This window comes from Mustela nigripes, chromosome 2 (genome assembly GCF_022355385.1).
Source record: "Mustela nigripes isolate SB6536 chromosome 2, MUSNIG.SB6536, whole genome shotgun sequence".
Lineage (NCBI taxonomy): Eukaryota > Metazoa > Chordata > Mammalia > Carnivora > Mustelidae > Mustela > Mustela nigripes.
This window is the reverse complement of record NC_081558.1, coordinates 76,954,595-76,979,597: the sequence shown is the minus strand read 5'-3', so window position 1 is coordinate 76,979,597 and position 25,003 is coordinate 76,954,595. Positions and strand designations below refer to the sequence as shown.

At 44.5% G+C, this 25,003-nt stretch overlaps 1 protein-coding gene across 12 annotated transcripts in view; it reads left to right on the top strand.

Moving 5' to 3' along the window:
• Positions 1-2,017: 2,017 nt before the first annotated feature.
• LRRC3B (leucine rich repeat containing 3B) overlaps positions 2,018-25,003 on the top strand; it is an 89,062-nt gene continuing 66,076 nt past the window's right edge. For 3 of the 12 annotated variants that reach the window (XM_059390817.1, XM_059390822.1, XM_059390824.1), the window contains exons 1-2: positions 2,018-2,703; positions 8,488-8,521. The gene's annotated coding sequence lies outside the window, so the exon portion shown is untranslated. Of the gene's footprint in view, positions 2,704-3,222; positions 3,355-4,076; positions 4,990-8,487; positions 8,522-25,003 lie in introns of those variants that run through there. The other 9 variants (XM_059390818.1, XM_059390820.1, XM_059390821.1 and 6 more) reach the window with 4 other exon arrangements.

Sequence of the window (25,003 nt, the reverse complement as noted above, 5' to 3'; positions counted from 1 at the left end):
CCACACCTACATCTGTTGACTCCAGATATTAATTTTTATTATTTCATCTCTCATCCTGTGCTTCTGATTTTTTTTTCATCTAAAAGTGTAACTGTCATTGTTGACAATATTCACTCATTCACTTACAACACGGTTTAATGTCTGACCAGTATCTCACTTATAGACTTACAAAATATTTCACCATTCCTATCTTGTTAGACATTTCCATTTGGTTTTGTGTATTTTCAGTTTTTCACTAGAATAAACAACACCGCAATGAATAACCTTATAGAAAAATCTTACTGTAGATCCTTATTTATCCCTAATGATAAATTTCTAGGAGTAGAGTCTTAGGGACATTGGCGTGCAAAAATTTCATGCTTTCAAGAATAACATCATATTTCCCTTCAGAAAAATTATACCAAATTACATACCTGCCATCCATATGTACCTGTGTCTGGGTCCTAAAACTTCACTTAAAAAAACAATAAGCAAAACTTAAGCTACAAAAAACTACAAACTTTCCAATCACAGTATCATCTTAGAAACATAGCGGTCATTTTCTCTGATCTCCTACCCATTCTGGACCCTTTTCATAAAGCATCCCTGATCTAGGGTATCCATCCTACAATTAAATTAAGAACAATTTTAAATATCCCTAAACTCCACAGCATATTTCTCACCTCTCAACAATGAAATACTGTCCAAACTATTCTAAAATGCATCCACAAGGAGACCCTCATTGGAAATGAGACACCTTGACAGGCTTTCAACATATTTGACACAGGTCTTGGAATGATCAAAGAGGTTTGGGTCATTCTACACCTGGAAGGGGTTTGCTTTAGGTGTTGGCAGCTGAGTACGAATCTCTTGCTCTATGCATTTGTCCAACAGCTTAGTTTCCCTTGCTTCTGGGAATTCAGCAGAGGTGGGCTTGTAATTGGGAGAAGAAAATTGTTTAGAAACACAAATGAATTACATAGTTTTACATTTCTAGGTCAGGAGAGCTGTGAGTAGAACTCTATATGTGTCCTCCCCTGCTCCAAACTCTTAAAAATTTCATCACTCAAGTTCCTTTAATTCTGGAGACACTGGGATTTAGCTGTGTTTAGAGGAGAAAACAGCCTTCAATTGGTTAAGCTTTCCTTGAGTACCCATTAGCTGCATACAAAACAAGGCTGGATGTTGCAGGGGAATCCTGAAAAAAGAGGAAAAAAAGGTGAGTAAAGCAATAGAAGTTTATAAAAAATCTGTACTGTGTGAATTCTGCAAGTGATTGGCAAGTAGGATAGTGACAGCGAAGAGAAAGGGAGAAGCAATTCTGCCTAGAGTAAGAGATTAGGGCTGTGGAAACAGGCTGTCAGAGAAGATGGTATCTGTAGATGCTGGAAAACAGATTTCATCTGGCCCAAATTTCTTGTTTGTTTGTTTGTTTATTCATTTCTTTATTTAGGAGCAGATCTGATGAATAATTTAAGTCATGACATAAAACTTCTAAAAGCAGTAATTTGCTTTAATCTTAACAAACGCACACACACACACACACATACTTTCTTAGGGTCTATATACACTATACACTCCATTTTGGCTGTACATTCAGAGTCATCCCTGCAATGGGAAGGCAAATTCAATTCTCCTAGCACCTTCTGCTTTAAGAAACTGGACTGGTTGGAGGTAGGGATGAGGGGCCACAACTCATCCCCAAAACTTTGGACTTCAGGAGCTGCAGGGGATCATTCTGGTATTCGATTATAGAGCCTTGGAGGGGTATATCTCACTTTATTCATCTTACCCCAGAACAGCCTAGTACAGTACTTGGCACCCAGTAGACATTCATTTGTCAAATAGATTTTAAGCATCCGCCTTTTCCCCATTAGAGGACAATCAACCCATCACCATGTTACGCTGCTTCTGCCAGTTTTACTCAGCTTTGATCTCAGTAGTTATAAAAACAGGAGAAAGAATGGGGCCATAGCTTCCTGAGAGTGGAGCTATGCACCGGCGGGGCGGGCGGGAGGTGGTGGGGGTGGGGGGAGGGTGTTGGTTGCGAGGAAGGCAGGCATGGGAGGCGGAGGGAGCGAATACTCCCACCTCAACTCATCTCCTCCAGCAGTAAACGCTCAGCCCCCGCCCTCCCTCTCCATTCCGGACCCTCCACCCGGGTGGCGACAGGGCAGCGCGGGCGAGGCGGCGGCAGATCTCCGACTGTCACGTTCATTCCCTGCTGCTTTTCCAGTCCCCTGCCTCCTCCCCCCTCCTCCCTCATCCCCAGCCCGGGTTTGGAGGCGATTCCCCTCTAGTGACTGAGACGATCGCATCTGGGCGAGCGGCGCTTCGCCTCCCTCGCGTCTTTGTCTCCTCCTCCTGCGAGGCTCCCGGGCCGGACGCAGGGTCTGCAGCAGCCGCCGCAGAAGCGGGAGCCCAGCGGTGCTCTGCACGGCAGCCCGGGGCCGCACCCTCGCTCGGCGGAGGCGCGGGAGGACGCCAGCTAGCCACGCACTGCCCGCGTCCCGCGCTCCAGCCGCCGCGCACTAACGCCGCCGCGGCGACCCGGAACGAGCCCTCCCGGCCGGCCGGGCTCGGGGTGGGCAGCCCGGCTCGCAGCTAGGTGGGAAGAGCGGCCGCTGCAGTTCTGGCAGCGCACACCCCCAGCCATACGCATCCAACGCCTCCTCCCTGCGCCACGAGGATGGAGCAGCCACCCCGGCCCGGGACTGGCGCAAGGTAAGGTGCAGCCGCCTGTTGCTTTTCGCAAAGCGCGGTGTCGTCCCTCTGCCCTGGTGTCTAGGCCCTCCCTTCCGTAACATGTAGAGAACTATCACTATATGTCAGAGCCATGTCCAAACCCCCGGTCCCCTTGGCGCCGACCCTGGAAGAGACCCCTCCTGGCGAGGGGGAGTCGACCCTCTGTTCGCGTGCAGTCGGCTGCGGTGCAATAGTCTGCAAACTTTTGTGCCCCCCTCCCTGCGCGGTGCTCACCCCGTGCTGTGCAAGTTGCACGTCTAGTTCTCGCGTGCGCCCTTCCCCCAGTCCTCCCCCACTACCACCCCCTGACGTTTGCATCTGCCCATTTCTCTCTCGGTGTTCTTGCTAGTCGACTTTTCACTCTCTGCAGCTCCCGCTAGAGAGGCGAGCGTTTGGGACCCAGCAGTGCTCATCCTGCCTGTGGGGGTTGGATAGGACCAGAGATAATAAAATAGGAGGGGTGGGAAGTGGGGGTAGGAGGAGGGCTGCGGTTACCCTTGGGGCTCATTCTAGCACGGCAGGAGCCGGTCCATCCTTGCGAATGCCATCCCCAACTCGGTAATGAAACCCTTGGAGTGGCTTGCGGCTGTGTGCCGCGGGAACGGCAAGTGCAGATCCGGGTGGGTTGAAGTAAGTCATCTGGGGAGGGAAATGTTGCTGGAGGGGTGGGGGAAGAAACCGAGGGTCGGGGGTAGATCGGGTTGAAAGGCTACCAAAGGGCTCTGCTTTTAAAGTGGGCGAGGGGCCAGCCCCGAGCCGTCACCTGACTTGCAGAAAAGGGATTTGAGTCTGGAGGGCTCTGGCTCCGGTGTGTAAATACAGATGGGGGAGGAGCTGGGCACCTGGGGAGGCGCAGAGAGCTAGAATGGAGCCCTGGAATGCTAGGGCCCGAGGGGCACTTGGGAAGGTAGGCTTCTGGGTGCCTGGGATGGGGCGATCTTCCTTTCCAGGAGAAACAAACCTCCAGGCGAGATTCTGAATGCGTTGGCATCTTAGGCGGTGACTGAGTGGTCGGATCATGGACCAGGGATGCCTTTCCTGGCTCTAAGAGGACTGTCGTCCCCTCCTTTCTCCGGCACCCAGTTATACACCCTTCCACCTCCGCAGTCGGGTCCGTAGACCCACGCCCATCTTCCCTGCCAGGCGCTCGGAGTCAAAGAGGTCTGCACAGCCGCAGCGTGGGAAGGGGATTCCTGGCCCCCAGGGGAGGCGTGTGTGCTGGGTAGGGGGGAGTCCCCAGCGCCTGGCGAGTAGACTGGGGTACGAACCGTTTGGAGGAGAGCGCAGGGGCGGAGGCTGCAGTGAGAGCCACCTCCCCCCGCCCCGCCCCTCCGCAAATCGCACCTGGGCGGAGCAAGGGAGTGGGGGAGTCCCACGCTGCTCCGGGAGGTTCCAGAGCGCAGAGCTGGAGGGCGTGCGGGGCAGGCAAGGGGGTGTGGACATCAGGTGAGGGAAGACTTGGCTTCAGGGTCGGGGCCCTCGGGCCGAGGTGGGTCTGTCCACCTTTGGACACTACGTAGATCCTTCTGGTTGTTCCAGACGCTTTGGTGGATGCGGGAAGGCGAGGCTCATTTCCTCCTTTGCACCCCAGCAATCTGGAATGGAAGACCATCTGCGGGAGGGGACCTAGATTGCGGTTGCAAAGAACGGGCAGTCCCTGGGCTCCGTTTGTCCAGCTGGGGAACAGACTGGGCTATCAAAGGCCTGCAAGCACCTCTTTTAAACCTTCTCTCTCTGGGGGAGGTGCACGCCCCTCTCCAAGCAGCGCCTTTGGCTGAGAGTCTGGTTCCCGGTTCCTACTGGCCCAGAGAAGAATTTGGAGGTTGCGTGGGTTCTGGAGCTGTTGAAAACCCTCTGGCCCTGCCTGTTCGGGCCTCCCACGTGCAGGCGTTTAGGGGCACAGCCATCTCTGCGGTCGCCCGGTAGAAGTCTGCTGCTCTCCTGTAACCAGCGGGGAGAGAGCAGAGCTCAGCGCAGTCCCCTTTTTCGGGCCCCGAGCCTTGGCCAGACCCTTCCGGAAGAGACGTCGACTCGTCAGGGCTCCGCGGAGGAGTCCTGAGGTCGGTCACTCCCCTCCTGGGGCACCCCTGGAGCAGTGAGCTCCTAGTTTCCCCGCGGCAAGCTTCGGAGCCCCGAGGAGCGGGACGGGGATTCCCTCAGCGCAGACTCCGGGTGCAGCTTCTGAGCACAAAGGCCACACCCTCACGGGCCAGGCATCGCGAGGGATAGAGCATTGGCTTCTGCCGAATTACCTGGATACCTGAGGTAGGATCCCAGAACTAAGTCCCTCATCCGGGGAAAGTTAGCTACGGACACCCCAGGCTCCATTTCTTTCCTGATGCTTATTACCTGGGTTTGTGCTCAGACCACTTCCCTTTGCCCATAGAAACATGTTGGAGCAGGTCCTTCTTCTAACTCTTGAAGGGAGGACTTGGACTCCTCACCAAATTGTCCCTGCTCGCTCCCTCCACCGCTGCTGCGCTACCCGAGACAGGTAGCAGTCATAATCAGCGCTAAATTTATTGAGCTCTTACTCTGAGCCAGGCACGACTTGTGATATTTTGCGTGAACTGTTTTTGGTTTTACTCTTAAAACAACCCTGAATGGTGAAGTCCAGGGTTTTTTTCCCGTTTTGTGGGGAAGAAAACTAAGCTACGGAGAAATTAAGTTATTTGCTCCTCGTCCAGCCAATAAGTGGTGAAACTGGTTAGTTTGTGGGTAGAGAACACTGGGTGTGCCCCCCAAGCTCTCAGCCACATTTGTTACTAAAGTTCTTTTGTCCATGAGAGAGTATGGGTGAGGGCTCCAGCTCTTTACTCCAAACCCCAGGGGCATACTGTGTAAGTGTCTATCCTTGCCTGTGACGATGGGGAGCCTGATGGTGCATATTTGATCCTCTGGAGTCTGTTAAAGTGCATCTTGGTAGGATGAGATCCTGGTACTGGAAGTAAATTAGGGAATTGTCTACTGGCAATGGACTTCTTTTCTGGAACTTTTGGTAGACATTCCCTTTTTAAATATGAAGAGAAAAGGCAAGATGGGGGAGATTCAAAGTTGTGGGGAGATTCTGTAGTCACAAACAGTAGGCATTTTTTGGGCGGCAAATGAGTCCCTTTTTAGTGATTGAATGACAGAATATTAGAGCTAACAGAACCTCAGAGAGCACTGCTCCCAGTCTTGAGGCAGGAGATTCAGTGATGTGCTCAAGGCTACCAGTGTGTTCCCAGCATAACTAGTACTAGAAGCATTGTCTTCTGATTCTTGGTCAAAATAAACTATATTGATGCAAAAATAGATTATATTCACTGCTGTTGTTTTTCATTATCTTAAAATTAATTAGGGAAAAACTTGTCTATTAAAAAAAAGTTTACTTCTCTATTTTTCATAAATGCCTCAGTCTGCATAAGCAGGAAAAGTAATGATCATATAATGGATAAACCATCACAAATGTGCCTCATTTGCAAAAAATTGTAACCCAATACTTATACACCTTCAGATTAACAGAATCTAACTAACCATGCAAACCTTTAGATGACTCTAAATAAAATTAAATGGATTTTCAATCATTTTAGCAGTCTTTTCGTCAAGTTGAATAACTCTGTCTGGCCTCATGCCCAAGTATTTGAGAAAACAAGAGAAATCCTCCTGAATACAATGAAATGATTCGGGATTATTTTTTCTGGATTTCTGACTCTCAGGTCAAACCTCAGGTTGATGCAAATCTGAGGCAAAACAGTATCTTTCTAGTAGATATACTTGGGGCTCAGAAAGGGTAAAAATAGTTCATTGTTGCTTCCTCACCCATTGAGCCCCTATAACAAAGGGACCCTCTCCAACAGCATAAGGGTTCCATATACCTCTAGGCATTCTTGTAGGACAGAATTGTGGTTTCTAAGAATAATCCCTGTTTTTTCTCTGTAGTAATAGTATCAGGATGTCCTGCCCCTGGAGACAAATCAAGAAAAAGTCAGCTGGAGTAAACAGAGAGGGGGACTGGGAAAAGCCTGTTTCTCAGAATCACATGAGGGGTAAGAGTTACAGGCAGACAGATGGTGGAAACTTGGTGCCTTTTATGTCGCCTGGAATAGGATTTCCATCCCTGATGTTGTGGCAAGCCAAGACAGAAGCCCAAAGGCAGGGAATGGGGGTGGAGGAGGAAAAGCTGGAGGTGGGGGAACAGTGCTGTCAAGAACCTGGGGTGGGGGTCTACGGAGGTTTGGCTGTTAATGGGCTTTGGGTTGACGGGAATGGCCATGGACAGCCTGCACTGATGCTCTTCTGCCCTCTTCCCCGCCTACCCATCACTTTAGTTTGTCATCTGTGTTGGGTTGACCCATCTAAATCCCAGAATCCCCAGTTATCTCAAGCAAAGCATTCACTTTCTAGAGAATTTATTAGAAATGAATATTGTTTTATGTAAGTCAGAAAAAAATATGCATAGTTACCCTAAGCTTCAGGGAGAACCATGAAAAATCAAATTATCCCAGAAGAGTAGCCTTCTGAAAGTGGAGATGCTGGTTTAGTTAGATTACAGCAATGTGAGAGGGAAAAAAGATAGAATGGTCTTTCTTTTAGGAACCACAGGAAGAAGAATCCTTTTTGATCCGGGCAGACGTCCTGGTTCCCAACTCACAGCTTTTCAGGGATGATAGGAGACTTAGCTGGAGTCTCATCCTGTTTATGTGTGGGCACTGTAAGCATCCTCCCTACCCAGTTTACTGTGGCTTCTGTGCGGTGTGGTTTTAAAGGGTCCACGCAGCACTTCTGCTGGGACAATTCCTTCTGCCTGTATTTATCTTAAATCGTATAAACTGATGTCAGTGTGTTGGCAAAATCACAATTACGTGTTAAACAACATGTTCTGGGGGAAAGTTTATGAAAAAAACAAAGCTCTTTTATTCAGAACACAATGAATACACTCATTGATGCGATACATAGCATGCATTAAAATTCTCAGTCTGGGTTAGATATTTGAAAATAAGAACATAATCAAGGACCAGAGAATCTGAACTTGACCTAGTTTTGGTAACAAGAGAAGCCACATAATGAGTTTCTGTGGAGTTTGGAAAAAGATGTTGGCAGGGGGAAAAAATATCTCTAAGAAGAACCTGAGAAGTTTTACCCTCATAGATTTTATTTTAAATAAATATCTGAAATCTTAATTTATATTTAAGTTTGAATATTCCATATGAGCAATAAATTTAATATTTTATCTTCAGATTGTGGCTTTGAGGAGCTTTATTCTACAAGTGGTTGGGAACTATGAGGAACTAAGAGCTAACAGGTTTGGAACAGATGATTTTCTCAAAAGGGATGAGTTCATCGTAAGGGTGGTATAATTCACTTAAAATAAAAAAATGAACAAATATTGAAAAAGAAACACCCTGATAAAAATAGATTTTCTTTCTTTAAGAGGATCAAAGAACAGATCAGTGAAGTTTATAAAATTTGTGGTTTCAGTTTATCCTAAATTCTCTGAGCTGCTTTTTATGTTAGCAACTGTCCAATGAAGTGTCACTACACTCTCAGTTTTTAGGTTTTTTTTTTAAAGATTTGTGTCTTTTCTTAGAAACAAATAAAAAAAAAATTGAGACCCTGGTTCAAGCACAGAATAATAATAAGTATAAGTAATAAATAATAATAAATAAATAAACAGAATAGCAATAAGTAATAAAAATAAGCATATTTTCAAATGCAGATTAGGTTCTTTGTTTCTTTCCTTTATTTCTTTCCATTTTTTTTCTTTCTTCCTTTCTTTTTTAGGCCATTGATAGGATTTTCAGTCTACATGTGACATGTGAGTATTCAATACCTTGCTGGGAGAGTTGGCTATTTCAGGACAAATATTTCCCCTGGTGAGGGCCGGGAGGAGGTACAGTGCGCTTGTATGTTTGTCCAAAGCTAAAGCACAAAGGTCATGAAGTCACCCTGGCTTTTCCCCTGGTCTAACCTCATCACTTCTGATTTTAGAAAAGCGATGCTGGTCTAGGCCTGCTTACAGAGGGCTCACCCTGGTAGCAGTGACTAAGCAGTATACTTTCCTTTTGCTACTCTGGGAATTTATGCCCTGCGAAGACTCCTTGTCCAGTCTGATGACCTTCCTTAGGCATATGGTCATCAGGGATTATCAAACATTCCCCTACAAATTATATTTAAGCTTGGGTTGGCAAAGATAGGATACCCCCTTACCATGGAATGTTTTGTTGCCCTTTGCCCAGGTGGTCAGTCTGTTTTTTGGTTGTATCTTAGAGACACACCCTGTAGACAAAATTAATTCCCTTCCCTAATGCAAGGAATAGTGTAGACACTAAGTGCCCGAAGCACGTACTGCAGAACCCAAGAAGGAGGGATGACTGATAGCCAGCCAGGTCGGGAGGGAGAGAGGTAACCGAGATGCAGCAGAGAGTAGGCAGAGGAGAGAAAGAGGGGAAGGGAGGAAGACCAAGAGGGAAAAGAGACCATCTAAAGGAAGAGAACGCAGCCATTGGACAGAAAGACTAAATGAGATTTGATAGTAAGCCAAACCTAAAGGATAAGATTAAAAGGGCATAGCAATCAGGGGCTAAAGAAAGTGAATGGGAGTGATAAAGAGCTAAAGAAGTGTACGAGGAAAAATAATGTGCCCAAATAATTCCTCAAGGTCTAGGTCAACACAAAGGTAGGCCGGCTAACTGCTCAGACAGAGGGCATGGTCTCGTACTCACATTCCCCTGTCCCTTGTTAATGTGGCTCCTCACTTACCAGGCCAAGGGCTCTTCATCTCGTTGATGCCTTGCAGCCGTTTGGCAGTCCGCCAAGCTTAGGGACCCAGGAATGATGTGTTTAAATGCTTAAAAAGCAATGCAGACGATTATAACACTACACACACATATACACACCCCCACCGTGACCTGCTAATGCATGTGTAACAACTATTGATGGGATGGATGGCTACATCTCTCCTAAGTAGGGAACAGCAGCAAAGCTGCCTCGAGTTAATGACAACAGCTGTGTTCTGATATGAAAATATCTGATTTATATCAGTGGCGAAATCGCTGGTACTGCTACTACATGTCAGGTTTGCAGCCTGCATTCGTAATGGAATGAAATACTAAATTGTAGTTCAATGTTAGTAAACAATGTTGTGACTTTTTTCCCATTCAAGTTTGTAGATTGTTGGAATTATATTGATAAATGCCCCAGACATCTGTGACCCCCAAGTACCCCGAACCCATATGCTTCAACGTCTGCAACTAATACTGTACATGTGCATTGGAACAGATGTGGGCAAAGTGTAACAGGGTCCTCCTAGCTCCTTTTACCTCTCTGGACTAATTTTCACTTTTCTGGCCCAGGAAACTGACTTTACCTGCCCTATTCCCAGGGATGTGGTTGCATGGCTATTGGCAAGTAAGAACACCTTTAGCAGAAAGTCATAGGTCTGGGGCACAGGCAGGCTATGGGATGGCTTTGTAAAAACTAGAAAACGAGCTTCCTTGGAGCAGCAGCAGCCTCTGGCTCCTGGCTAGATGAATACTGGCCTGGATTTCAGTTTCCAATGGCTGCCTTGGCTCCATGCCCTGTAGCCTTGGCTACTTTCACCTGAAGTGAGGTTGAATTATCAGACTGCACTGCATTTCAGCTGAAAGTTTTAAGTTCTCCCCTCCGATGATTTTTTTTCCCCCCAAAGCAGAGCTGCCACAATGGCTTTGAAAGCTTCACTTCCTTTCCCTGCCGGTTTCCTGATTATCAGGAAATGGCCTCAGGGCAGGCAGGTAGATGGAGATCCACGGAAAAGGTCCAGATCTGGAGAATTCTTAAGCTGGATGATAAGGCTGGGAGTGATAGAGAGGGGACTGTGGTCATAGAGTGTTTTCTAAACAGATGGTTCATGTTGTCCTACATGGTGAGAAGATGACAGGATGTCCCTGATCTTGGAGATCACCCTGTTTCTGCCTGTTCTCCTTGGTGAAGTAGAACATGCTCATGGAAAAAGCTCTCCTAAAAAAATCGGGCAGCAACATTTCAGAAAACATCCTCTTGATATGCAGATAGAGTATGTAACTGGGAACCAGGAAACATCATTCTGCTTCTAGCTTTGACCTTAACCAGCCTGATGTCTTTGGTCTAGTTATGTTGACTGTCCTTGGCTTTACTTGCCCAGTAAACTTGAGGCTTTCTAGAGCCCCTACCAGCTCTGTAGTCTTTAATGTTAAGGGCACATCCGACATGGTTTTATTTATACTCCCCATGATGGCTTTCCTGTACACCTGGTTCAGGCTCACTTCTTTGCTTAGGCCTTCTGGCCCTCACATGCCACAGAAACAGTAGTGATAGGTAGACACTCTGCAGTCTGAGAGACTGATGACACTCAGAGCACTTCTAGGAGCCCAGAAGAAGGGGATGATGGTGGTTGTCAGGAGTAGTAGTAAAAGGACGTGTAGCTGATGCAAAGTAGAACAGAGTAAGGAAAAGGGTAGCATAGTTGATAAGTTTCCTTGCGGCCATAACTGTCAGTCAGGGAAGTTGTAGGAAAGATGAAGGAGGGCTTCCTGAAGTTTTGACTGTGTGCCCATCTTCATAACCATGTGATATGTGTCACTTCCTGCTTAAAACTTGAGAATCACCCCTTGTTGCCCGGAGAAAGTTACATCCTTAGTATGGTTTAATAGCTTCTGCCTCACCTGGTCCAGCCTGTCTCATCCTTGATCACTTTCCTGGGCATGTCCTGTCCCCTCGTGTGTTCCAGCTGAGGGGCTGGCACTGGGGAGTCCCACAACTGGTCACATTTCCTCCTTCCTCCTCTACATTCAGTGATATCATGTTGGTAGCCCGAAATCCCCTCTGGTAGGATTACTGACACCACAGAAACTCACAGACACTACAAAGCAGTGCTTTTTATTGCCAGAGAACCTGTTGTTAAAAGTTGCCAGCACACCAGCTGCCCCTGCCCCCGGCAGCCTTGTAGTTCCTACCACAGAATGTTCACCTGCCTGGTTCCCCCTCCTTCCCTCTCTCTTTTCTTCTGTCTCTCCCTTCCTTCCGGCTTTCCATCTACCCATCTGTCCAGAGGTAGCCAGACTTGGTTCCAATTCCTCTTCTGCCACTTCACAGCAAGCTGAGTGACCCCGAGAAAATGCCTCAAACTTTCAGAGGCCTCCATTTTCTCCATGTGAAAGCGTTGTGAGGCGTAAATGAGTTCCGATGTCTAAGGGGCTTGGAACAGCGTCTGGCACATGGTAGGTACTACTTACTTCTTTGCTTTTATTATTGATCAACACATTGTTGTTTGCCTACCATGGTCCAATACTGAATATGTACCGATGAAAACAGGTGTAATCAAATAAACACAAGAAAATATTCAAGATCCCTGAACAAAGGCCAGTGAGTTCTTCCAGGGATAGGAGGAACTGACCTTATGGAGCCAGAGGCCTTTGAATTGAATTCAGAAGGATGGCTCACCTACACCCCCCCGAACTGGCGAGACAGACAGACGAATACCAGAAGAGGGAAGTCACATGAGCACAGGCATGGACATGGGAATAGCACAACAGGCTAGCGGGAGCTGAGCGGGAGCCCATAGAGGGAGAGGGAGTCTTTGATCATGTTTGGTCATGGGTTATCCACAGGGAAGTGAGCTATGGTCTCCGCTTAGCTCCACTCCTCTGTTGCCTATGTTGAGGATAGATATGAGCTTTGATTTTCCCAAAAAAGTCAGAAATCCCAATTGTTAGGTGAAAGCTCCTGATGTTTAATGGTTGAACTAATTCAATTAAAAACAGGACAAAACAAAACAAAACAAAATGCAGAACACATCCACAGACTGTAGCCAGCCTCCTGCAGAAGAATGGAGTTCTAGTTCCCAAGCTTGTGTGACAGTGATAAAATCTGCACTTGGAATTCCTGGATTTGAATAGGATTCTGCCAGTAACTGTGTGACCAAAGGTGAGAGTCCCTTCAACTCTCTGAGCCCCATGTTTCTACGAAACGGCTGTCACATTTCTCGTCTTGTGTAACTTGCTGTGAGGATCCTCTGGACTCCGGAGATAAAAGCCCCTGCAAAGAACCAGACATGCATTAGAATTATTCCCAGACCCTGAATGTGTGGCAGAGCCATACATTTGCACAGCCCCAAGCGTGGGTTAAGTCACCCAAAGATCCCTGAATGTCCTCACCTGCCTTTTAATTTTGACACTAGATTGGGAAAGAGAAATGTGGGAGTGCTTTTCCCCCTTCATTCTGTGAAAAACATGAAGGAGCTTGACATTCCATTCTGGAAGTCTGTATGTCAGAGACCCAGCTGAAAGTTATTGATTGCTTCTGCATAGACTCAGGACCCTGGGGAAAGGCACGTTCAACCTCTGTGGTTTGTTCTGGTTGTTTCCTTGAGGCGCAGAGGATTGTTGGAAAGGAAGTCAGCTGCACAAAGTTTTCGTCAGAGTCAAAACCTGCACTTGGATTTCTGGAATTTCTCCTCTTTGATCCTGTCAGTTCCAGGCTGGGTTTGATCATATGGGCCTTGAAGGAAGTGATCCAGGCTTGGAAGAGTCCAAGCATTTCTAGTTGAGGGGCCAGGCCGGGTGGATGTCGGCTTTCCCTTAGCGGAGGGGGGAGTATGCAGCTGGCGACTTCCTCAGGCCTGGTTGAAAGGGCTCTGGAATGGCAGCTTTATGAAAACCTCAGGCCTAGTATCATACATTGAATCTTGCTTTTACTCTGATTTTGTGTTATTTTCATTTGTTTTGTTGAATTGCCTGATTGAACTCGACCATGAGGAGCTTCAAAGAGGCAGGCAGGCCTTGAAGTAAGGACACCTGATTTTCAGAAGCCTATCATTTCTGGATCTTTGACCTCACGGCAAGAGATCTTATGTTTTCTGCTTTATATGCTGACCTGAGTTTGTGTCACCCTCCTCTAAACCCCAAACCACCTGGGTCCTCAGGACTGAGTTGTCTGGTGCTGCTGTGGCTTTCACCCTCTGTTGGTGTCTGGGCCCTCACCCCTCACCACAGCGACAGCCCAACTCGTAGAAGAACCACAGTCCTGCTCTTCTGAGATGGATTTGAAACCGCTGTCTACTGAATTGACATTGTAGGTGACAGCACATTTGATATTAAAGAGGTATTGAAGCCCTAACCCCTGACATGACTGTATTTGGAGATGGGGCATCTGAGAGGTAATTAGGTTTAGGTGAGGTCATGAGGGTGGCCCCGTCATCGTGAGTTAGTGACCTTATAGGAAGAGATACCAGAAAGGTGGCCTCCTCTCTTTCCACCCACACCCACTGAGGAATGGTCTTGTGAGGAGACAGTATTCATAATATATACATACAGCATACATAATGTATCTGTATACAGATCCATTAAGAACAAGGCCATCTACAGCCCAAGGAGGGATCCTTCAAAAGACATTGGCCATGCTGTTCCCTTGGCTATAGTATTTTGTTACTGCAGCCAGAGATGATTAATATGGGAGGTTACTCTAGATTAGTCCGGGCACCTACTACCTTGTGACGCATTTCTTTGAGTAAAGATATGCCTGTGTTTAGACCTTTGAATGTGATGTTCTCTACCAGTCAGACACATAGTAGGCCTTCATTAATAGCTTGTCGAATTAATGAACACTAATGAATGGACTGACCAGCATCCATTTTAGAAACAAACATTTGGAAGAAAATTCATTTGAGTATTGGGGATTTTCTGCAGTCATGGTTTGAGATGAAGGAAAAATAAACTCTTTTAGCGTATACTGTGTGTGGGGTGTGTGTGTATGTATATACCAAGCTGTTAACAGCTTGCACTTTTTTACTAGCCCACCCCATGGAGACATAATGATAGTAAAATAAATATAGTCAGCATGCTTTCCTATTTACCCAGCATGCAAGCAAGTGACTATTTCCAAGCATTTCCAGTTTCATCAAGGTCTCCTCGAACCATTCTCCAGAAAGAAATACTGAGTTGGGCTGCTGACCTACCAAAACCTAATTACTCAAAATTTAGTAAAAAAAAAAAAAAAAAAAAACAAAAAACGGCATTTAAAGAAAAGTCACAGAACCTCAATATTAGAAAGGACTTCTGAGATCCCTTTGGATTTCAAATCCCCGGTGGGCAAGTTGTCATGGAAGGATGTGATTTTCCTGACAAAATGGTGGCTTCAGGGTTCTTTCTTGTTCCTCTGAGAAATCCCTCAGATAGTGTGAGGTGTTTGCTCTATGGCTTTTGCCATTGGAGAATGGAGAAGCTATTTCCTCAAGATGCTGTTCATCTTTATTCATATCTGGGTGCAGATGAGTTCAGAATGTGTGGGTGTGGGATTTGAAGAGTGAAGTGCTTAGGTAACAGTTGGTGTGCCAGTTGTGTAATGAAGAAAATGTATTGACATTATTAAATTGTGGGCTGAAGCTGGCTTTTGGTGTTATAAAAAAAAAAAAAAAAGAAGAAGAACAAAATTTCCAAAAGTGGATAGCATTATTTTTATGCCAGGGGTTTCTAAACGTTGGGACAACAGTGCTGAAAAATATGGGTCTTCAATGTACGTCACTTTCCTCTGTCTCGCCTGGTTTTACCCTCTAAGCCCCACAATGCTTTCTTTTAAATTGGAAGGTGTTGCGGTGTTTCTAAATATACATTCATATTGTACTTAACTGAGGAAGTAGATTTAGTAATAACAGGCAAGGTTTTAATTCACTTTGCATATTGGTGGTGGAAGAGCCAACTGGTTTCTAGAAAAATTAATGATAATTTATTGAGTCACTAAGAAGTTACTGTTCACTTCCCAAGCTCCAAAACCTCTAACACATCTTAAACTTCTAGGGTGAAATTGTGCATCTTTACTTCTTTTTAAAAAATCGTGTTCTTTTCTCTACTTTACCTTTTTTTGGTGTTGATAATAGTAGAGACTAATACAGAGAAATCTTTCTTCTCGGTGTGGGTGGAGTGGGCAGGGGGAGGTGAATATGACTGTGACCAGTGCCAGGTAACATTTGTGGATTCCACCTGTAGCAGATATTTATAATAAATACACATGGGTGTTCAGGATCCTGGATTAGTCATGCAATGCCTAGTTCACGGGGTTTTAACCATTTTTTCTAGTTATGTATCCTTTTAGAAGTCTGGTTAAACCTATGTACACTTTTTATTTTTTTTAATGTAAAATTAACATTTTTTGTTTGTTTAAATTAAATTTAAAAATATTTTAAATGTAAAACTTAAAATATGTAAGATTACAAAGAACCATAACAACAACAAAAATACCCATAAAACACTGATTCTCAGGGATTCTTGAAATTTCTGTCAGACTGAACTTTTAATACTATGCATGACCTATATCACTGCCAAATCTGTCATTACTATTAAAAAAAATAACACATTTCAGGAGTCTGCTTCACCATCAGATATGTTTGAACTTGCCTGGTCTAGACTTCTAGCCCACATAACTGTCATATTCAGAAAACAGTGCTAAATTATGAAGAATTAAACATTCTCATTTAGACTGTCCAGTTTTGCAAAACTATAACAAATAAATTAAATGGTTGACTTCTTTCTATTTATCCATGAAGAATAAATAAGTGTAGATAGGGACAGCCATTAAGCAGCCTAGGTGTCTGATCACTGAGTGAGGAGATGTTCCTTTCCCTTTTGTGGCAGCGTGACTACCAGGTGAGAAGTTTACCAATAATTGTCTCTCTATATTAGGAGGTGCTTTGGTAAGGAGAAATTAATTATTATGACTTTGAAGTTGTGATATGCATAAATATTTCAAGATTTCTGAACAACTGTGTTGCTATATATAAAAAAACAAAAGCTGTGATTTTTAGTGTTGATGTCACAGGCCCTGGTGACAGTCGTGTAGTCTGTTGCTTGTCTTTAAAACTGAAGAAAATACCAAATTTCGGTTGTTGATCAGTGGAGGAAATAAAAGTCAGAAAAGACCTCCCACAGTTGTGGATTCCCTGCACTATAGTCATGACCTCTCAATGGGGGACCGTGGACCCCTGGAGACAGAGGACCTCATCCTCTGTCTCAACCTGAGAGTCAATGCCTGATAACATGGGAAATAACAACGAGAGCAGTTTTCAGACAGATGAAACCCACAGAAGGGGTTTGTAAAGAATGTCGCTGTCTGGTAATTTGTTTAACAGGCATGCTAGAATTCGACCTAAAGAGTATGGTTGGCTTACTCATTAGTCTCTCTGGAGAGAGATGCTGTTGCCTTTATGCAGTAGAGCATTGGGTCTTCTTTGAGAGCCGGTGGCATAATGTTGTGAATAGTCTCATAAGAGAGAATTCTTAGACTGTTTAAAGGTGGGTCTGGTGTTTTGAAATAAGCCAAAGTCATTTGAAGTAAAGCTGCTAAAGGCAGAGGGTGATCAGGTGTGTAAACAACAGCCTGGACCTTGAAAATTCTGAGGGTTCTTTTCAGCAGGGACTCATTAGTTGTCCTGGAAGCCACTCCACCATCGGGGAGGCAGGAGGGATGAGATCTGGAAAAGATTGAGTTTCCAAAATGATAGCATCCTTGGAATCTGCCTGCAGTCCCCAGGGTGACTAATTTATAAAGGAACAGTCATTTCCCTCTATAAAGTAATGTTCCAAGATGGTTTCATAATATTTAATGACAATATTCAATAGTCACATTCTATACCATCTTGAATGGAATTGTGTTCTCCAACAGAAATATAATGCTATCTACTTACAGAGTTTAAAAATTTCCAGTAGTCATATGAAATGTAAAAAGAAAAAGGTAAAATTGAGTTTAATAACATTTTTTACTTAACCCAGTATATCCAAATTGTCATTTTGACATATGTTGAGTTAAACTTTATTGAATTTTTTTTTCATAGCGAGTCCGAAACTAGTAGGTATTTTATACAGCATATTGCACTTTGGACACAGAATTTTCATCAGAAACATCTGACCTATGTTCAGATTTCACAAAACTGACAATTGAAAAAGCAGGTTCACATATCCATGTTGTTTCAAATATACTTGAATGTTCTCCAATAACTGACATGTTGGGTTTTAAATATAAATTAATCACAAATAAAATTAAACATTTAGCTCTCAATCATGGGAGCCACACTTCAGGTGCTCAGTAGCCACGGCAACTAGTGTTGCTGTATTCAGTGGTGTGGGTCTAGATTACGTAGGGAGACAATGGGAGCAGGATCCGTAAGCATCGTGTGGATACTGCAGTTCTGGAAAACTTGGGAGATGCTCATCCTTCCTTTCTATGAAACAGTTCTTTTGGTCTTTTTGTTAATCTAGTATTTTCCCCAAAGGTCCCCATCTTCTCCATAGAATCCATTTATACGACCCTCCAAAGGGTCTTTCCTTATGAGTATTTACCATTACATCCTGGGGCACCATGTGGTCTGTGCATCATAGATGGAGGCTCAGGAAGGAATGGCAATGATTGAATGAATATAAGAAGTTAACACCCCCGCTCCAGTTCTTATGACTAAGCACTTTAACCATAGGAGTAAAGGTTCCTGACTCTAAGCCCCACAGGATGCATCTCTGATTCTGATGATTCTGATTCTGATTCTGATTCTAATTCTGATTCTGAAGACTTGGGGCAAGGCTCAGGAAACCACATTTTTATCAAGACTTCCTTACTCTCCCTACCCCCCCCTCCCAGGTGATTCAGCCCAGCCTAATCTAGTAACCACTCCCCTGAGTGCCCCTCTCCCCAGTCTATTATTTTTGCTAGTGGTTCATAAAGTGTGTTCCAAGGACCCCCCCATCATCAGAATTCACCCTGTGTTTTGTTGAACCGAAGCGTACTAGGCCTGCCCCAAACCAGCAAAGTCAGAATCGCTGCATCTGTAGAACTAACAATTTGCATTTTTAACAAGCTCCTTAAGTTATCCCTGTGCCTAGTGACTTTAAAAATTGCTGCTTCATGCAGACCCCTCCCCAGCTTGGACATATGATATTCTTTGATCCCACCATTTCTCATTCATTCTCTTTGCCCTTGTCTGATGTTTTAAAATCCATTGTCACATTTATTCCACCTCCCCTGTGTTCAGGTCATTTAACAAATACGTATTTGTTCCAGGGACCAGGGATACAAAGATATAGATTGTGAGATTCTGTCTTTGACCCCTGAGGACTTGTGGATGTAAGAGGGAGAGAGAGATCTATGGAGAACTGAGCTCATAAAGAAAGCATTACAGGCAGAGTACGACATGTATGTGCTGGGAGCAATGAGGTCAGAGAGAAAAGAGTCATATTTTCTTGGGCCGTGAGTTGGTGAGAATGGCTTCAAAGGGGCTTTAGAGACCCTGGATGGATTGAGGGAAAGATCAAACTGATAATTGCACCTGACAGAGAAGAGAGGCAGAAGACCTAGAGATCTAATATGAATTAGGATATGAACAGGGAAGCAGAGCTATCATGAATGAGGGATTTACTGTATTTATTCTATACTGTATGGAGCATTAGTTTTTGTTTATGTGGATTATATTATCCTTATTTACCATATTAGAAATTAAAACTGAAAATTAATAAAATGATTACCATTTCATTAAAATAATAATAAACCCATTACCTATTAACATAAAAGTGCATATTTATGAAAAATATTTTATTTTCCAGAATGAAAATTCAATTAGAATAGTGACATCCTTATACATTTCTATACATCTCTAACATCTTGCTTAATAGAACACAGTCTGATTCTCATGTCTGCTCCTGGTTTCACTCTGTTGTGATATCCCATGTCAGAAAACCTTTGGAAAACTCCCCAGTATACTCTTGATAGAATAAGCTTAGAAAAGGCAAGTCATATCTTTGATATTATATCTGTAGTGTTATGGAAATAGTCTACATAGTGTCTATAGTCAAACCATGTCTACAATATCATGGAAAGAGTCGTGTCTTCATGTAAAGTCTCGGGGACCCCCGGAGTCCCTGGACCACACTGTGAGAGCCATTGGTGTAGAAGGCAGCTTGGTGGGCAAGGAGTGGGCAGGGATACCGGTGTGGTGGGGGTACCTCTGACAGCGTAGGGGAGGAAGATAAGGGCATGCACCAAGGCGTATCAGTAGGGAAGGAGAAGAGCACATGGAGGAGACAGACCCTGGGGAGAACTTAGTAACCAATCGGATGTTGGGATGAAAGAGAGGGGAGAGCCCCTGAAAGCATCTAGGGCCAATGGATATGGTCATCTACCAGCTGCCAGTACAGGTGTGGGCTTTTCCCCAACCTATCCTTGAGCCACCCAGCCCTTGTGCTCCACAAGGCCTTGACTTGAGGTAGAAAGCAGGTGGAAGGTCTAGCCCTAGAATATTTTTCTGGAGGTCTAATGCTGAGTTTCACAATATGATTATACATTGGATGAAATTGGGATGGGTAGAACTACTAGAAGCATTTGAGTGTGGGCTGGCCTAGGCTACATGTTTCACATATCAAAGGCCACAGGGAAAGATGATTATTTTGTGAGTAACCAAGATGCAGGGGTGAGGTTCAGAGAATGGCCTTTTCATGGGGGCTGGGAACATTTGTGGTTAGAAGAACTCTTAGGAGGGATTCAGGAAGCAAGAATGTGTGTGTGTGTGTGTGTGTGTGTAGTTATATATGTGTGTGTATATATATATATATATGTGTGTGTATATATATATATATATATATATATATATATATATGCATGTATAAAGATGGTCTTATATATATAACGGTGTATATAGGTATGGTTTTTATATATTTAACAACAACAACAACAAAACTACCTTGGCTCAGGCCTCAACATGAGGTATGGAATGAACTGGCCCAGGGGATCTGAAGTTGTAGATGAAGTTCCTTATTTGCCATCAACGGCAATGTGACCTTGGACAACCTACCACCCAGCATCTCTGGGCCTCAGTCTCCTTCTGGGAGGCACAGAAGGGTATGAAACATCAGGAATTCTATGATCCACTATGCGTATTTCATGGGCCACAGAGAGTGATCTTCTGGAGGACACAGTGATTCCTTCCTTAGTGTCTAAATTTGCCTGAGTAGCATTTTCCTGAGCCTGTTTTCGATCTTGCCTATTGAGGGCCTGGGAAATGAATAGAGAAGCAATCAATCTGGTGTCAGGGGACTGGAGATAGCAGCTGTGCCTCTCAGGAACTGCAGGACTTGTCATTTATTTGGATGTTGTTCCTGGCTTGGCCTGACAGCCTTGGCATCTTCTTGTTTCCTTAGTTCTTGAGAAGGCCTTTTATGCCAACTCTGTCTACACACACACGCACACAACACACACAGCAATATGACTACACTCTACTCACTATTTCCCCAAGAAGCCCACTGTGGGACAGGAAGTCATTTTAGATGTGCATAAGTTTGCTTTGGGTATTTTTGTGTACTTTGATAGGTATTAGAAAAATAGAGCATGCATAGCAAAACCATTTTTATGGATATTATTCCTTAGGATGATAGTTTAAATAAATAGACTGAATTAAAGCAAAAGATAGCACACATGCTAACACACATCAAACCTGGGCATAACAAAATTCTTGAAGGTGGTATGTGTGAGAATGATATGTGGGAAGTACTAACTTGATTGCATTTATGAGACTTTTAACAGATGGAGAAGGCTCTTCTAACAGGTGAGATCTGGAACCTATGTCAGAAGTGTTCTTATTCTTCATTGGTTTGGTGTTTCAGCCTAAATATTCCTTTTGGGAACCATAATTATTTCACATCTGCTTTATATTGGTCACGTTAGGTTCTTCCAACAAGAGACTTTAACCTGGATATAATTAGAGGAAACAATCAGGTTATTTTAAAATGAAAGGAAATTCTGGAAAACAGCTGGCCCAGGACTCTACACAAATGTCAGTGTCGTCAAGGGCCCGAAATAAACAAGCAAACATGGCTGGGGAACCATTCCAGATAAAGGAGACTCCAGCAAGAGGACAACTAAATATAATGGGTGACACATGATTGGACCCTGAATCCAAAATAAGTTATAAGGGACATTTGGGGACATTTAAGGGATTTGAAAACCAACTCCTTATTAGAAAACCATATAGTTATAAATTTTACATTTCCTGAGTGTGATAATTGCAATAGAGATGACTATTCTTGGTCTAAGGAGATTTATGCTGAATTATTTAGGAATGAAGTACATCAATGTCTGCAATGAACTCTCAAATAATTCAAGCCAAATATACATTGATACTCACATATGCACCTAATGCCCGTGTATATGTAGACAAATATGTATTCACACACCACACACGTGTATGTGCGTGCACATAGGCACACGTGCACACATCCACACAAGCAGACTCACATATGTACAAGAAGAAAGAAAATAAATGTGACAGAATATTTATGTTTTAAAAAGATTTATTTATTTATTTGGGGGAGAGAAAGAAAGAGAGAGCAGGGAAGGGACAGAGGGAGAGGGACAATCTGAAGCAGACTGCTGCATGTGCAGTCCAATGCAGGGCTTGATCTCCTGACCCTGAGCAGAAATCAAGAGTCCATTGCTTAACCAACTGAGACCCCAGGCGCTCCGAGACAGAGTATTTAACAGCTGGCCAGTCTACAGTGTTCATTGTGCAATTCTTGCACCCATTCTGAAGGCTTTGACCTTTAGATTTTTCAAGATAAAAAGTTGCAGAAAGATCCTAGACTTTGGAGGTAGAGAAGTCTCAGAGATAATGGACGATTTTCATTGTGTAGCTCAAGAAGTAGGTGTTGAAGAGTTGGATGACATTTTCCTTGAGCTTACTTTGGTGTGGAGAACCAATACTGCCCTGCAGCTGTCCCACAACGAAGGATCCCTCCCCCAAGGAACTGTCAGATATGCAGCCAATCTCTCATCCGCAGATGGTTCACGGTGACTGCCTGGATTCTTGCTTGCATAGGCTTCATGGTTACAGCTGATAAAACAACATGCTTGCACACAGAACAGCCTCTGCTTTTGTATAATGAGGTTTGTGTGAAGTCCACAGTCTTTCAGTTGGTATTATTGAGTGCCTACTATGCTCCAGGCATTATTCTTAGAGGCTGGGGGGAGGGTGGTTAAAATTCTACTTCTCGTAGAAATCATGTCCCATCTTGTAGGATGGGAGGGATGGAAGTAGCCAGTCAAGTAATGAAAATTAACTGGGCAGTTTCAAAAATTGTTTCATCTTATCAAGAAAAAGAAAATTATGAGGGTAACATGACAGGGAGTGGTGAAGCAGGGGTGGGGGTGGAGGAAATAGGATGGTCCTGGAAGACTTCTCTGAAGGGATGGCCTATCATTAAGATCACGAGGGAGAGTACTTTACTTTAATGTCTATTCTATTTATTCCTAATTATCCTGGCCTTTTAGTTGGCTGTCAAGGTCAAGGGTCTTTTGAAACCCTGTTGTCCCTCCCCTGCGCACCCCCCACAGCTGCCACAGGGTCTGTGTTTTCAGCATTGGTCCATGCCAAGTGACCAGAACGGAGCCAACACATGGATGTGCCATTGCTCTCACATGTGTCCTCATTCTCTGGTCAGTGAGTGCAGATGTTCTCTGTGCACTTTTCATCTGTATGGTGGGCTTTTTAAAGGGGTGAATCCAAAAACCACAGGGAGCCCATCGTTGGCTCACACTGACACATGGTGATAAAAGTGAATTATTGTTCCCAAATAATCCTGCAGAGGAAGCCTTCCATCCAATAATTTTCAATAATGCCACATTGGCACCCCTCTGAATTACTATCTTCTTTTGCTAATTCAATATGACAGGTTTCTAAAACAATTTGAGCTCAGGTAAAAGCAGTGTCAGAGAGAGTATTCAAACTTGCTTAAAGGAGGGTGGTAGAAATACCTTATATTGGGTCCTCCTCGCAACACTAATCAAAATCCATTTGGATTCATTTCCTAGAGGCATTAAATATGTTTTTTTTTTCCTTTCCAGTCACCTTTCTAGTTTCATCTGATAACTGTACTCTATCTTCAGTGCTTGAATTTGCCTCAGCATGTAGAGACAGTCAGCTGATTCTTTTTTTTTTTTTTTAAAGATTTTATTCATTTATCTGACAGACAGAGATCACAAGTAGGCAGAGAGGCGGGCAGAGAGTCAGTGGAGGGGGGGAAGCAGGCTCCCTGCTGAGCAGAGAGCCTGATGCAGGCCCTATCCCAGGACTCTGAGATCATGACCTGAGCTGAAGGCACAGGCTTAACCCACTGAGCCACCCAGGCACCCCACAGTCAGCTGATTCTTTAGACCAGAGGCTGCCAAAGATAGGAAGTGAAGACAGTATTCTTTTGCATTTAGAGAAATTGCAACTTTTAAAATTTGGGCCAAAATTATGCCCCTCCTAGGAAATCACTCAGGACATAGGCCAGGAGGTACAAAGGATCCTGTGTGGGATTCAGAATATTATTTTTTTTTCCTTCCCTTTCTCGTTTCCACCTGGGTGAACCAAAGCTGGCCTTCCAGATGGCAGGGAGTGGGCCAGACAGCATGGTGTGGTATAAGACATACAGGATTTGGCCTCAGGGAACCTGGTGTGAGTCCCAGCCCCCAACACTTACGACTGTGAACTGGGCTCAAAGCCTAGCCCGTAGTAAACACTCAATAAATAGGAGCCCCGTTTCTTCCCCCTCCTCCATCTTGTTTCTTTATACATGGTCATGTACTTCCGAGGAGGGAGACCCTTCCCACCTCCCCAAACCACCTCTTACCATTCTCTCCAAAGCTCGCATCCATCGTGCTGGCCTTTCTGCTGTTTGCAGGACATGCCAAGCAGGTCCCTGCTTCAAAGTTGCTGCACTTCCTTCCACTTGACATGACCCTCCCTCAGATCACCCCATCGCTTGCTCCTCGCTTCTTTCAGTTCTCAGCTTGAGCATCACCCCCGAGAACGGTCTCCTTATCTCTAACACATGGCCCTCCTGGATTCTCTTCACGGCTTCTCTCACTATCTTACGTTATCTAGGTGATTCATTTGTGTTTGGTATTGATTTATCTGCCTCTCACACTCAGCCCTGAGCTCCAGGGCAGCAAAGGCCTTGACTATCACGGGCCTACCAACACCTGGTACGCACTGGTGGCTCAATACGTGTTTATTTCATGAAACTCACTGGAGACTCCCTGAGAAGTGGAACGGCCTCACAGGGTTATTCTGCAGATCGGATGGCCAGGTTTCTGAGAGTCCTTTAGAAATTTAACCCCATGCAAATAACATTATAAGAATAGTAAGCCTTCTCCACCTCATCCATGAAGTACCCCTTCCTTTGCCCTAGCCTGAAGTATCCTTTTCATAGTCTCAGTAGCCTTCTCTGTTAAGATCTTGTGTTTGTGACATTGGCAAGAGTTTTGCATAAAA